Source organism: Haliaeetus albicilla, chromosome 28 (genome assembly GCF_947461875.1).
Source record: "Haliaeetus albicilla chromosome 28, bHalAlb1.1, whole genome shotgun sequence".
Taxonomy (NCBI): Eukaryota; Metazoa; Chordata; class Aves; order Accipitriformes; family Accipitridae; genus Haliaeetus; species Haliaeetus albicilla.
The window spans coordinates 12008022-12020984 of NC_091510.1; the positions used below are offsets into that span (position 1 = coordinate 12008022).

The window sequence follows — 12963 nt, forward strand, 5'->3', positions numbered from 1 at the left end:
CTGGCTCGGGCATCGCAGAGGTAGTCTCCGCTGGATGGAGGTGCCGTTCAAATGCGCTGCTCTGCTCTTGTTCAAGTACGTCACAGCCCTGTGAGTTAATTATTGCTCCCGTTTTTCTGGCAGGAGTAAAGGCACATAGATGGGAGTTGCTTGCCTGAGGCCAGGGTGTTGGAGCTGAGCCGGGAGCCAGGATTTTAGGGAGCCTGTTGTCCTCATCCTCCCGGTGCTTGCAAACACCCCGCTGTGAGCACGGCAGCTTCAAGGATGGCAGGTAAAGGTGTGGAGGAAGGAGAGCAGAGACATCTGGCTGGCCTTTCTTCCTAAGGGAAGGTTTCCATCTGCGTGTCGGCCAGGGGCTGTGCCACTCTCCTCTTGCCAAGGGGACACTGCAAAGTCACTGCGGTGTGAGAGAAAATCAGAATTACGTGTTCGTCTGTTGCAGAGCTGCCCAAAGTCCTGATGCAGTGACATCTACCTCATCTACAAGCATGCTGCTGATGGGCCATAAGGGTACACTAATAGAAAAATAGATTATTATTAGCTACCTCATTGAGAAAAAGGTGGCGTTAAAAGTATCACAAATAGCTGGGGGTTTTTTTCAAAGCCATGAGGTATGAGGCAAAGAAGATTAACCATGAGGGAAATAGTTGGAGCAGTGTCACTATCATGGTTGTTCCTAACAGCATAATCGTCAGTAGAATGAACAACAGAAAAGCATTGTTAATTTAAACTGCAAAATATTTTCAAGTAATTTATGCAGCAAAAAAGCCTCTGACTTTTACAACAGCCAGAGCGAAGGCATGCAATGATTTTAAAGGCAAAGATGTTGCTAACAGTTCCTTTGAATGGATGGGATGCATGCTGTTTCTTTTCCTCAAATAACAAAAAATGTTACTAATTTGATTAATGATTAACCTTCAGAAATTAAAAAGACAGCATGGAAATCTTGATTAGCAATCATTGCTACAGAAGTTAATGATTAATTAACAGTTGCTCAAATGAGTTCCTGCAGCAATGGGATGAAATTATATAGGAAATTACTGTGCCACGATACACGAGACAAATGATTCCCCTGGTGTGTATTTATAGAAGTAAATTGCACAAAGCAAGCAGCAGAACAATTATCAAAACTAATCACTCCTGGAACTTGGGATCTTGTTTATCTTTTATCTGGGGCTGTGAAATGGACAGATAATACCCATGAAAAGCCGTATTACCAGTGGCAAACCTTAGCATCTGGTGATGGATGCTCACCCAAAGTGCCAGCCTTACAACAACAATAAATGCTTTTCATGCTCCCTCCTAACATTCTAGTTTTGAAAGAAAGTATAAAAAATTGCAGAGAGTCTGTTTTCTTCAGTGAACAGTGTCAGGGATCGTAATGATGGCTTTGTTTCTCTTTAAGGGCTTTATCTAGCAGAGAAATGCAGACAGGCAACTTTATGTGCAGCTGGGTGACCACTGGTTTCAAGGAGCACTACAGATCTATTTGCATTCATCCCACTGCAGGATCTGTTCTTGGTCATTTATTTAACTTAGGTGTGCTTGCAACAAAGTGAAGATGGAAACTGCTTTATGTTACATTGAAAAGAAAATGGGGGGGGGAGCAGTAAAAAGGAAAAATGATGCAATCATCAGAAAATTACTTGAAACAGCAATAAAATGTTAATAGTCTAATGAAAAGGAGAGATGGAATACAAACCTACAAAACTTGTCACATGGTTGTATTTAATAAGAGAATTTATTTTTAAGTGAATGGATGATTCACATGGAAAAATATGTTCTAAGTGTTCATCGTCTGTGGGAGAGTACTGTTACAACATGCATAATGTGGTTTCAGAGAGAACAGTTTGGCTTTGTAATAAAGATGTGGGCTTCAGCGGTAAGAAAAGTCTACGTTACTTTAAAAATCTGTCAAGGTTCCAGAAATAAAACTTTCTTTAATGGAAAAATATAGCATCATTATTCCCAAGCTGTTATTACGACTTGGTCTTGTCATGCAGAGAAATCCATGGTTAGTTATCCATGCTACCGAATCATTTGATAGTCTCCTTGAAAGATACCATCCCATCCATTTTATAACATTCTAGTAAAACACAGCTACGGTGTAATCATCTTCCTTTTCACGATATATGAGGGTCATAACACTGCAGTGGGGAAAAATGTCCACATCCTAAAACTTTCATTGCTCCTTCTGGGCTATAAACCCTTTACCTACATCTGCTGTTGTACTTACTTTCCCTTCTCTCCTGCATTCATTTATTCAACATGGAAATCTACTGGCAAATGAGCTTCTTATTCCAGTTTCCAGAGGCAAAAGCTTGTTTCATGGATGTAAAGGGAAGCCCAAGTTCATTGCCTCCTCCTAAACCAGTTCTGTGGATGATTGCATCTGACGGGAACGCTTGGACTGATGTTTATTCACCACAGGGTGTTCGTACATAGCACGTGGGGAAGGTATGTGTGGTGCTGGGCATATATCAACATATTAATGTGAGATAACCCCCAGTGCTTTAGGCTGAGGTGACTTGCTGAGATGGGTAGCAGAGACACAAGTAGGATCCAGCCTCTCCATAACTCAGAACTGAACCCAGATGAGTAATGAATTGAAAATAAATGTATCTAGTCTTTTTTTAATTGCTCTCACCGAGAAAAATTGTAAAAGGATGGCATTTATCACTTTGGTTGCTTATTTGTTTAAAACATTGCTAATGAAGTGATTTGCTGTAGCAGAAGTATAATTACTGCTTGTATAGCATAACTTGGGCCGATGTGGATTTCCATTCCTAGCTATGGTACTATCTGGAAACAGAGAACTTTTCAGTATTTGCAATTAAACCTAGTTACAAGTACTTAGAAAAATGGATAGATATACTTGAAACAAATAGGTGAGCTGGAAAAAGGAAAAAAAGAGAGAAGGAATCTGTTACTGAAAAACAGCCATTACCACATCCATCATTCCTGCATTTCAGGTCTGCCAGAGCCCAGGACAAGAGAAAATAGCTTGTTTAATTCATTAAGAAACAAAGCAAAAATGAAGCATCATTTCTGGTTCTTGATCCTAACTTCTTGAGGAGTAATGTTTATAGGCAGAGCAAAGATGAAAATGTCCATATGCCTCTCATCCAATCTGAAAAATGTAATAAGTTTCATTTCCCTACAAAAATAAGATGCTAGGAAATCTTCAAGTAGGAGAATGCATCCATTGTCAGGTACTGTAGGGCAGTAGCTATGTTCCTTCAACATTAGTTTCCCGCTAAAAGGTATAAAGAATGCACACTTGCAATCTGGCATGACTTTGACCCAGGCTGTAGCTTTGTTCAATAAACATCACTGACCACACCATAATATATATATATATATCCAAAAAGGCAACCTATTTAATTTGTGGGTTTTGCAAGTAGTATTCAGGAAAAAAATATGAAACTGAAAACTCCAGAGCACTAGCAGCCACACTAAAGGAGAAAAATGAACCTTTTAGTAATATTTATATTAGTGACTTGTATCAGCAGTCCTGATGCAGGCTGAAGTAAAATCTCAGCAGCCAGCTCTAACACATGCTCCATACAATTTGGAAAGATCAATATTTTGACACCTTTCTTTTGGCTAAACCTCAAATTAAGATCCAAATCCTATGCATTACGGAATGTTCCCATGCACTGCAGAGTGCTCCCGGTGGGAAGCTGTTTGCCCCTGCTCCCAGTAATTCAAAGCCCCCTTTATGGCAGATGTTTGTGAAGATCTATTTAAGATAAAAGAAACACAGGTTCCAGTTTCCTCTTGGGTACCGTTCTAGGCCTGGGGAAATTCAAGTCAGGTAGAAAACTTTTCTTCTACAGACAGGAGAAATCCCAGTTCCACAAAAGGAAGCTGCACACAAGTCCCCAGACATGGGACAGCTGCTCCAGATTTGGCGTGCAACTGGAGTGCACAAAACGAGCACTGTCCCTAATGATGAAGTTCAAGGACATGGCCTTAATTGGGCCCTTTGAAAATGCTGAAGAATTGAGTAAAACTGATGAGCCACCGATGACCATGGAAACAAGCCATTACAGCCACTCAGCCAAAAACAAGCAAAGCAATGAGTTGGCCAAAACACTGAATCAAAAAGCAGCTGAGCCTTCTTGTACCCACAATGCTCTTCTGTCTTAAAACCTGTTCTAGCTATAGAGCAACAGATCTGCCTTCCTGTCCAACTCCTCAACCCCCTTTTGCCCTTCAAATTGTTTTTTAAAGCGTATTCTTTTGTAAAGCGTATTCTTTTGTAAAGCTTTACAGCTCCCTCCCTCACTATGAGACATCAAATGCCGATGCTTTCGTTCTGTACAGACTTTGTACAGACAAACCCTCTGACATTAACACCCTGTTGGAGCAAATAATAGCGTGAGGACTTCAGGATCTGGCCAGGAATTGGGTACACATGGACCTCTCAACCCTCATCGGGTACACATGGACCTCTCAACCCTCATTGATACACTGCTCGCCAGCCTGCCCCTTGACTCCAGGATCAAGGAGTGGTACCCGAGGATGATGGAGCATCTCCTCCCACTCAGGGCCCCCAAAAGTTCGGGAAGTCAGGAGCCCGTGCCTCAGGAGAATGGGGATGCGGCGGTACTGCAGGTACCCGTGCCATGGCACTACCCACATTAGCTCCTTCAGCTGAGATTTCAGGAGACCCAGATGCCTAAGCCTCAAGCAATCACTGATGAAGGACTACCTGGTACAGCCCTACATTTTAAGCAACACCGCAAGCTGATATTTAGCCATCTAAATTGTACCGAGCGGGCACAGGTTGGATAAAAAATTTACCTTTTGCTGAAACATATTTTCATCCACAGCAGAAATTCGGAGCTCGCGCTCTTTCTCATCCCTCTCAAAATGATTTTAAGCTTTTGTTATCAGAGCACCTGCAGCACAGGGCACCAGCGACACCCACTTGCTGCTCGCCTGAGGGCTGGAGCGGGATCCGCCTGCTGCTGGAGTGACATTTCCAAACAAATGCTGTTAAACCGTCATAAATATTTCCGACATCAGGTCTCTGTGTTCAGACTCTTCAAACACATGCTAACGCAAGCCAGAATTGTACTCAGCGAGGCTCCCTTGGGACTTAAGGCAAATTTGTGGGTTTGTGTTTGCTGAGTTGGGCCTTTTGCAGCATAACTTGGTACTCAAGATGAATGAGGAGCCGTCTCCTGGAAAACTGGATTCCTGCAGACATTTTCATTGATTGTTGTTTTAAAAAGCGCTTTGAGAAAATATGGAAGTGCTTCAGTTCAAGAGGCTGGGGAGGGCAAGATATTTTATGAGTCTCAAATGCATAAATGTTCTAAGTCTACCATCGCTGCTGAATTGTCTAGAAAGTATGCCATGGCAGGAGGGTACAGAAAGGCAGCACAGTGTCATTTCTGTGCTATACTTCCAAACGGGTGGTCATGTCTCCCATGAAGAAGCCTGAAACCCTCGCTCGGCTCCGAGACCTGAGCCGTGGTGTGGAACACCAGCCTGTTCATCCCACCGACTCCGATGCCTGAGCAGGGGCTGCGAAATCAGGTCCTGAGGTCACAGCCCTGTTTTGCAAAGCTGCTAAGGGGAACCTACTTAGACTCTTTCAAGCTGATGGGACTTAAGGTCTGCCCTTACGTGTGCATTTTACCAGGGAGCTTACTTCAGCCCTGACCAAACAAAAAACGTTCTTGGAACCTCTTCAAGAAAAATACTGTAAGTAGGGAGCCCGAATGCAGCAAACTGCTCCAGACTGTCGATCAGTGGAGCCCACTGACCTCCCGAGGTGCACAAGGGTCTGTCCCAGCTGGGGTAACAGGGTGAAAGCCTCAGCTGGGATCAAGCCCACAGACCTGGGACCAGCACGGATACTTGGACCCCTACGGCCCGGCAGTGAAGTTGTACATACGGTGCACACAAGGTGCCTCGGTAAACACCGAGCAGGCAGAGCCCTGCTCAGCTCACGCACTCGGTGAGTGACTACAGAGAGGTAGAAACCAGGAGGGAAAAAGCAGCCTTCAGCCTAGTCCCTTGGGACCCCGGCTGCACCTCAGGGGCATCCCCTCCTTTGTCCCCATGGAAAACAATTAACTCTATCGCAGCTGAAACCAGGACACCCCAACACAGGGCATTCGAAAATGGAGCGGGGTGCCTGCTTTTCTTTCAAACCACAGCTGGAAGGGATGGGTGGCAGTAACTGGTCAGAGCTCAGGACTCCTAGGGCACAAAGTCCCACTTTTCTGGTCGGTACCCGAGGAAATGGGCCAGCCCAGGCTGGGGCACTCCTGGTCCCGCAGAGCAAGTTCATGGGGGAAAGCAGATGGAGGAGCTGTCTGTCTGTCCTGCCCCAGGGCCAAACACCACTGACGGGGAAGCCCTGGGCTCCCTGTTCACCTGGGTAACTGTGCTCTTGCAGGGAGCAGTCCCTGAGTGATGAACTAAAGCAGATCTGAGCAGAAAGAAGAGCAGGACGGATAGCCCCTTGCCCGTCTTCTGCACCCACACGTGGCAGCCCCACTCTCGCGGGGCAGCTTGGAGCCTGGCGAGGGGGACAGTCCTCCGAGACCACTGGTGTCCCCTCCGCCTGGGAAGAGTACTAAATCCGGGTTTCCCAGACTTGTCGACTGCCCTAATTGCAAGGTTATCGCTCACAATAGCACCACAAGTTGCCTTCAGGGAAGCTGGCAATGGTATTTCTGCGAGAACAATCCTGCCTGTGTACTAAGCAGGGTGATGGCTGTGGGGCAGGGACATTTTGTTTAGGTTCCCTTAGGATCCTGGCATCCTCCAAGTCCCAAGGTGACATCCATGCAAGAGCTGGGGCAGCTCTGGGTCTGCGTAAACATGCAGGTCCAGGAACCTTAAAATGGGGAACGGAGGAAGCTTTGCGGTCGGGTATAAACATGCTTCTCCTTTAACCATCCGAGTCCTTTACTGGATTTGACTCCAAGTTGTACACAATGAGGTAACACTTACACGTGGAAAAAAATGTGACTTAACCTTCTCCAGGTGCTACGGTATAATATAAAAATCATATCTGACACCTAGTGAACATCAGCAACAGTGACAGCTGCTGGTCTTAGACGAATGCAGGAGTGCTGACACTGCAACCTCCAAGTACAATACGGTACATTATCTGCACGTGTCCCCCTCCCACCCACCTGAAATTAAGCCTTCTGGGAAGACATCCAAGAAAGAGTACACCTAATACTCAGGCCTCTTGTCTCCTGTGACAAAACCCCATAGAATGGAGCAGATTTAAGAGCAACAGAAAACCTAAAGCAAAACAAAGAAAACCATTTTTAAGAGCTACGCTGAGTGCCAGAAGGCTAAACAAAGACTTTATCTACTCCCAAAATAACAAACTGGTCCAGTGCCACGAGTAGTCTAGCAGTTCTGGAAAGCATATCACTTAATGCCAACAATAACAGACACCTTCGGTCAAATATGACCCCTTTACAGAAATTTACCATATATGACTAATTCAGACAGACAGTAGTAAATCAAAAGTCTGTTCCTCATCTATACATGAAATTATTTATAACATAGTGAAATTCTAACATTAGAGTGGTATATTGCACAATAATTTTCTTTCATATTTATTTATTTTTCCAACTTTTCTTCCCTGAGGTACAGTTGAACTAGGGAGAAAAGAATCAAACTATGAAATACTATATAAATTCAACTGCAAACATGCTGCTAAGACAAAGTAAAACAACACTGGAACTTGACATGAGTTATCTGAAAAGGTCAGGGCAATAGATGTGAGACGATGTAAACCATGTTGTTCTCCCAGTCCATGTGAAAATAATACATTTGTGTATACATGTGTGCGTGTGTCTGCACATGTGTGTGCATTCTGTACCCACTTGTGGGCTGCTCTCAGGCAAGGAGGAGTGAAATAAGCCAGATAAGGCTTCGGGGTGGAGGTAGTGAAAAGGCTGTTGGGCAAAGGGGAAAATAAAGGATTAGGCAACATGGTACATTCTGCATTTTCCATATGGTGAGAGCAGGAGGAGTGGGGAGGCAATGAGAGTAAAATGATTATCAGGAAGTGTTTGTATACGCAAGTGAGCAACCCCCAGAAACTACTTCCGTACACATTACTGAGATGATCAGGAAAGGATTACTTTTACACAGATTTGAATAGTATATGAAGTTCCGGAAGCTAAAATAAACAACTCCAGGGATCACTGACTTCCCTCACTCAAGAAGGACTGTGTTTGGTTGGACAAGTCTGGAGCAACAACGGTCAACGCTCTCTTCTTGCAGGACTGGGCAACCCATCGTTTCCCCAATTATAAAAGTTCATTTCAAACAACAAGGGCTTAATGGTGTGCTGACCCCCCCGGCCCAAACATCCACATGAAAGTGCAGGGTCTCCATCCTCAGTGGTGAAAGCCTCACTGAGCTGGCATAGAGTTTGCTTGAGCACGTACAATCCCGCTCCTGAGCTACCAGCACAATGAACGAAATGTGGACAAACAGGCTGGAAAATGTATTGCCCAGCTGTGAACCGGTGGGCTGGAGGCAAGGAAAGAAACTGGTAGAAATTTCCGACACCTCCAAGCCTCCAAGGTGTCCAGGTACCCTACAGTTAATGGGATTTGGTGTCTCATCTGCATGACCGAAAGCTGATGTGGTGTCTAACCAGCCTGCCTGTCATCTCTCCAAACAAGAGCTGTACTTCTGAAGCACACCAGCACTTTGAGAACATTTTCTGAAATACCAAATGGGTAAGAGCAACGCGAGTGTGGCGAGAGAGGAGGCAATCTGCGCATGAGAGGTCTTCTGCTGCGTGCCCTGAATTTGGCAAGTCCTCCCTGAATGCAAAATAGCTGCCGGCTGGTGGAAGCTACCAGCATTCATTATCCTGAACATGTAATTATCAGCAATGTATCACCCAATGGTTAAATCTTCATTTCTCAGCTGATTTCCCTATTGGTTTTGGCACCAGATTCCAAATGTGCCACAGGCAATGGAATCGCCCCATTCCCTTCTCTAACGTCTAGAGAAGACCATTGAAAGTATCATCGAACAGTAAAAATTGTGCTAACTTCCAAAGCAGTTTTATTTTAGATTACAACTCTTGCAATTTAAAAAAAATTAAAAAAAAAAAAAAATCCTCTTCTGTTTTGCATAAAATGACTGCTTTTTAGAAGAGCTAATTACTTTCGATTCCTGTTAACCTTTTTGCTGGGAACATAATGTCAAATTGAAAACAGTATCTGGTTGCATGACAACAATTACATTTAAGTAAATAAAAAAAAATTTTAGTTGTGAATTTCAGGCCCATGTAATTATTCTTAGGACTTTAAAAGCTGGTTTTGGAAGGACGCGTACAATGTCAAGGGTCCTTTAAAAGGCTTGGTTCATAGCAAATAACCACAGGCTGGAGACAAAACTCTTCTATTTGTGTTGTAAAGCAAACACAAAGGTTAGATTTTGGTATGCAAAACTAATACAAAGGCTTTTTAATGCTGTAATACCTGCTGAAATTTTTCAGTGCTCGTTGCACTTCTGCTCCATTACTGTTTCTGTGGGGTTTGGCCTGAGTCGTGCTGAGACTTTGCTGTTGGAAATACTGACGTGGCTCGCTGCAGGAACAAGACTGAAACCACGTATGGTGAAGGAGAGACAGACAGAAGGCTGCTTGTTAAATGACATCACGTTACCATAACAGTAACGCCTAGCATTTCATCTTCAGACTCGCTTGTTGACCTTCAACTGGTGAGAGGATTACGGCTGCAACCAGCTGTGATGGCGATGCGGCTCTCCGTAGTTAAAACTTATTGCCCCCAGCGCTGGCTGCTGTTATCCTCACTTTACAGGTGGGGGAAGAAGGACAAGGAATAGGAGCAAAAACCCGTCCAGACTTTACCAAAACCCATTGGCCCCTTTTAGCTGTCATTAGTGGGTTCTTGATTTGGCCTCAGCCTTGGCTAGATGAGGGGCTCACCTACTCTTAGTGTACTCTTGGTGTGTACTTGCACTTAGCTTGAGTGTACAGAACAAATAATAGAGAGTAAATAATAATGTGTGTAACCAAGGATCAAAAATGACACAGACATCACTATGGCGATATGTATACTTACATACGTATATACAGATATATATGGCTATATACATTTCTGACTTGAAAATCAGTCCTGAAAAAAAAAAAAGTACAAATTATTTTGAGTTAGGGGAATAGCCTTTTGGTGGTAAGGAAAAATCACCATTAAATCCTAAAATCTCAATTAATATATTGTTTATTAAAGCTTTGGAACATCTGGACTGGTACAGGAAAATAAATCTTAGGACAAAAAAAAATCAAAGACAAATCTTACTGTACAAGCAGTACTATGACTTGCAAGAAATACAGAAAATACACATATTTCTGCATCTAGTAGCCAGTTTGAAGTTAATAAACTTCTGAATTTTAAAATAATGTTTTTCAACCTATTACTAAAACCTCCTCATGCTGATGACAGTCTGTCTCCTTTGTTCAGTCTTCATGTCTCAAACAGCATTAAATAGTGGTTCTTTGTCCTCATCCAGAGACCTTTTCCACTGGGACCTTGCATATTATCTTCCTACTTATTTCTGTTCTAGTTTCCCTTATTACCACTCATCTTTTTTTCCCCCATTTATACATTTACCCTTTTGGCTCTCTTTGCTTCCTTTTCTCACTCTGAGCTTCACGCTTTCTCTTCTGCCTGTCACAGTCTCCCCATTTACGCCTAGAAAACAACCTCCAGAATCTTTTTGTTTTTTTAAATCCTTGTTTAATCCTTACCTTTTAGACGATAAATCTCCACCTCCTCCCCTTCAGCCTCTGTTTGTATGTCTTCTCCAATATCAACTTTTGGGTTAAGCAGCCTGTCTTTCTGACCTCTATATATGCCATCTCTTTTTATGGTGCAATGTATCTTTTAATTAACTGTATGGAAAAATCTGCATCCGAAGGAAGACCAGAAATGGCCCTGTGGAAGACGATGGCAATTTGCTCATTTTTAAAGTTTGTGCAGATAGCTATCTCATCTGTGCTAGAAAAGAAAACAGTTTACTGTTGCCCAACAACTAGAAAGATAAACTGACTTTGAACACAAAGCAGAATGAATAAGAAGCACAACAGCCTTGTTTCATTGCCTTGCTTAATGAAGTGTGAAAAACAAACTGACAGCACAACAAAGAGAAAAGAAAAATTGATTTTTAAATGTATTCCAAAGGTGATATTTGTAATCCAATTAACGAGAATACTGTAACTCATTTGGGCTTTTTCCTTACCATGGAATTGCACTTTTTTTAAAGCTGGATCTTCCTTTCTGAGTGATAAAATATCTGTAGGAATCTTTTTGGCTCTCGCATTGCTTTTTTATACCTATATTTCTGAGCAAAAGAGATCTGTGTTTTACAGGCACTGCTCTATCTCAGCAGGACAGCGCGTGTGCCGTTACAGAGTGCATGTTACGTGGCGATGGCCGTCATAATTTGAATGCAGCATTAAAGATAATGAATAAGCCAAGCGCTGAAAGCTGACCATCAGCACCACACAGAAGAGGTTCTCACACCCTGTAGCCTCCTAGTGCTTCTGTATTTGTGCCAAGAGAAAGGGATCATTGCCAAAACTGTGTGATGTGCAATAGCTAGCCAACGTGATCTTCTCAAGCACAGCTTGTTTTCACTCGCGGTGTGTGGAAGGAGGTCATAAATTGCTATCCAAAGAAACCACAGAAAAGCAGAGTGCTTTACAATGATTTGCTGCTGGTGGTGGAGTCGAAGCCAGCATTGCCGCTAGAAATGATTTTTGCACAGTTAGTTTTAACTGGGAACCGTTGTGCACCCTGATTAATGCTGTGGCCAAAGAGAGGGACAGAGCACAGACAGGGATGGGAATAGGAGAGAGCAGTGGGGCCAAGGGACATGGGGAGCACCGGTGCCAGCGCTGGCTGATGGATATTTCTGCTGATGGTGGAAGGAAGCATCCGAGATGAGCGGTTTCTGCTGGGCAGCTCACATCGGGAACTCACTGTGCGCTACAATGGCTACATTTGCAAATGCAAATGCACTACAATATTAATACAATCACAGAGACATCTACGAGCTCTCAGTCTTGACATCGTCTCCTCGCTGAAGCCCCTGCGTATAATCAGCGTTTCCATGGTGCTATTGTTATATGTTTTTACTGGTTCAAATAATTATTGAGTGATAGAGGTAATTAAAATACTCCAACCAGTGATGATAACTGTATTAATTAATAATCAGCATTATCTGATTTAACTCATGAGGTATTCGTTCCTCCTCAGATGGCACTTAGGTGAGCAGTTCAGCTTCAGTTCTTCCCAAAACACATCGGAAAATGCAGACGTGAGGTGTTACTGTTGAATCACCCAGCTGCTGCCGTGAATCCTGCACACCAGGGGCAGGTCAGAGACAGGAACGGGTCCATCCAGAGCTAATGGAAACTCATGTCAGTGGCAGGAGCTAATGCTGCCTCACCTGTAGCCAGTATCCACTGGAAAAAAAACCACCGCACGAATGCAGTGCTGCCGCCGGTTCGTTGCAGGGGGTCAGACTGACAACTGCTACGCACCAAACCAGGAGCTCTGCAGGGTGGGAAGAGCTCTCAGCCACAGATCTTCCTTGGCAAGCTGCCTGCAGCCAGGACACCCTTGCTTTTTGGTCAGACTCTGCTGCAGTTGCTCAGTTTCCAGGCAAAGGAAACAGAGGTGGGCTGCAGCTTATGGCTGGCTCTTGTTGCTGCTGCCACATCCAGTCTTAGAAGCATCACTAATAGGTGCCCAGTGCCACCTATTCCCCTTCAATGGGCTGTTAATGAAGCATAATCATGTTTACGGAAAGTGCTGTCTTTCTCCCACCATGAGACTCAACATCGGATGAGGTATACCTATCCTTTCCTTTTCTACTGCTGGAAAAAAGAGATTTCACAGCATGCTCAGACACTCCCCAGTGACGTGT

General features: G+C 43.7%; 1 long non-coding RNA gene across 1 annotated transcript; it reads right to left on the minus strand.

Annotated features, from left to right (window-relative positions):
- Nucleotides 1–287: 287 nt before the first annotated feature.
- Nucleotides 288–11512, minus strand: LOC138682485 (uncharacterized). The gene is made up of 4 exons (XR_011322570.1): nt 10781–11512; nt 10098–10151; nt 9492–9613; nt 288–397 (listed from the first exon to the last, which is right to left on the minus strand). It is a non-coding gene; the product is annotated as an uncharacterized lncRNA (long non-coding RNA).
- Between the last annotated feature and the right edge of the window lie 1451 nt (nt 11513–12963).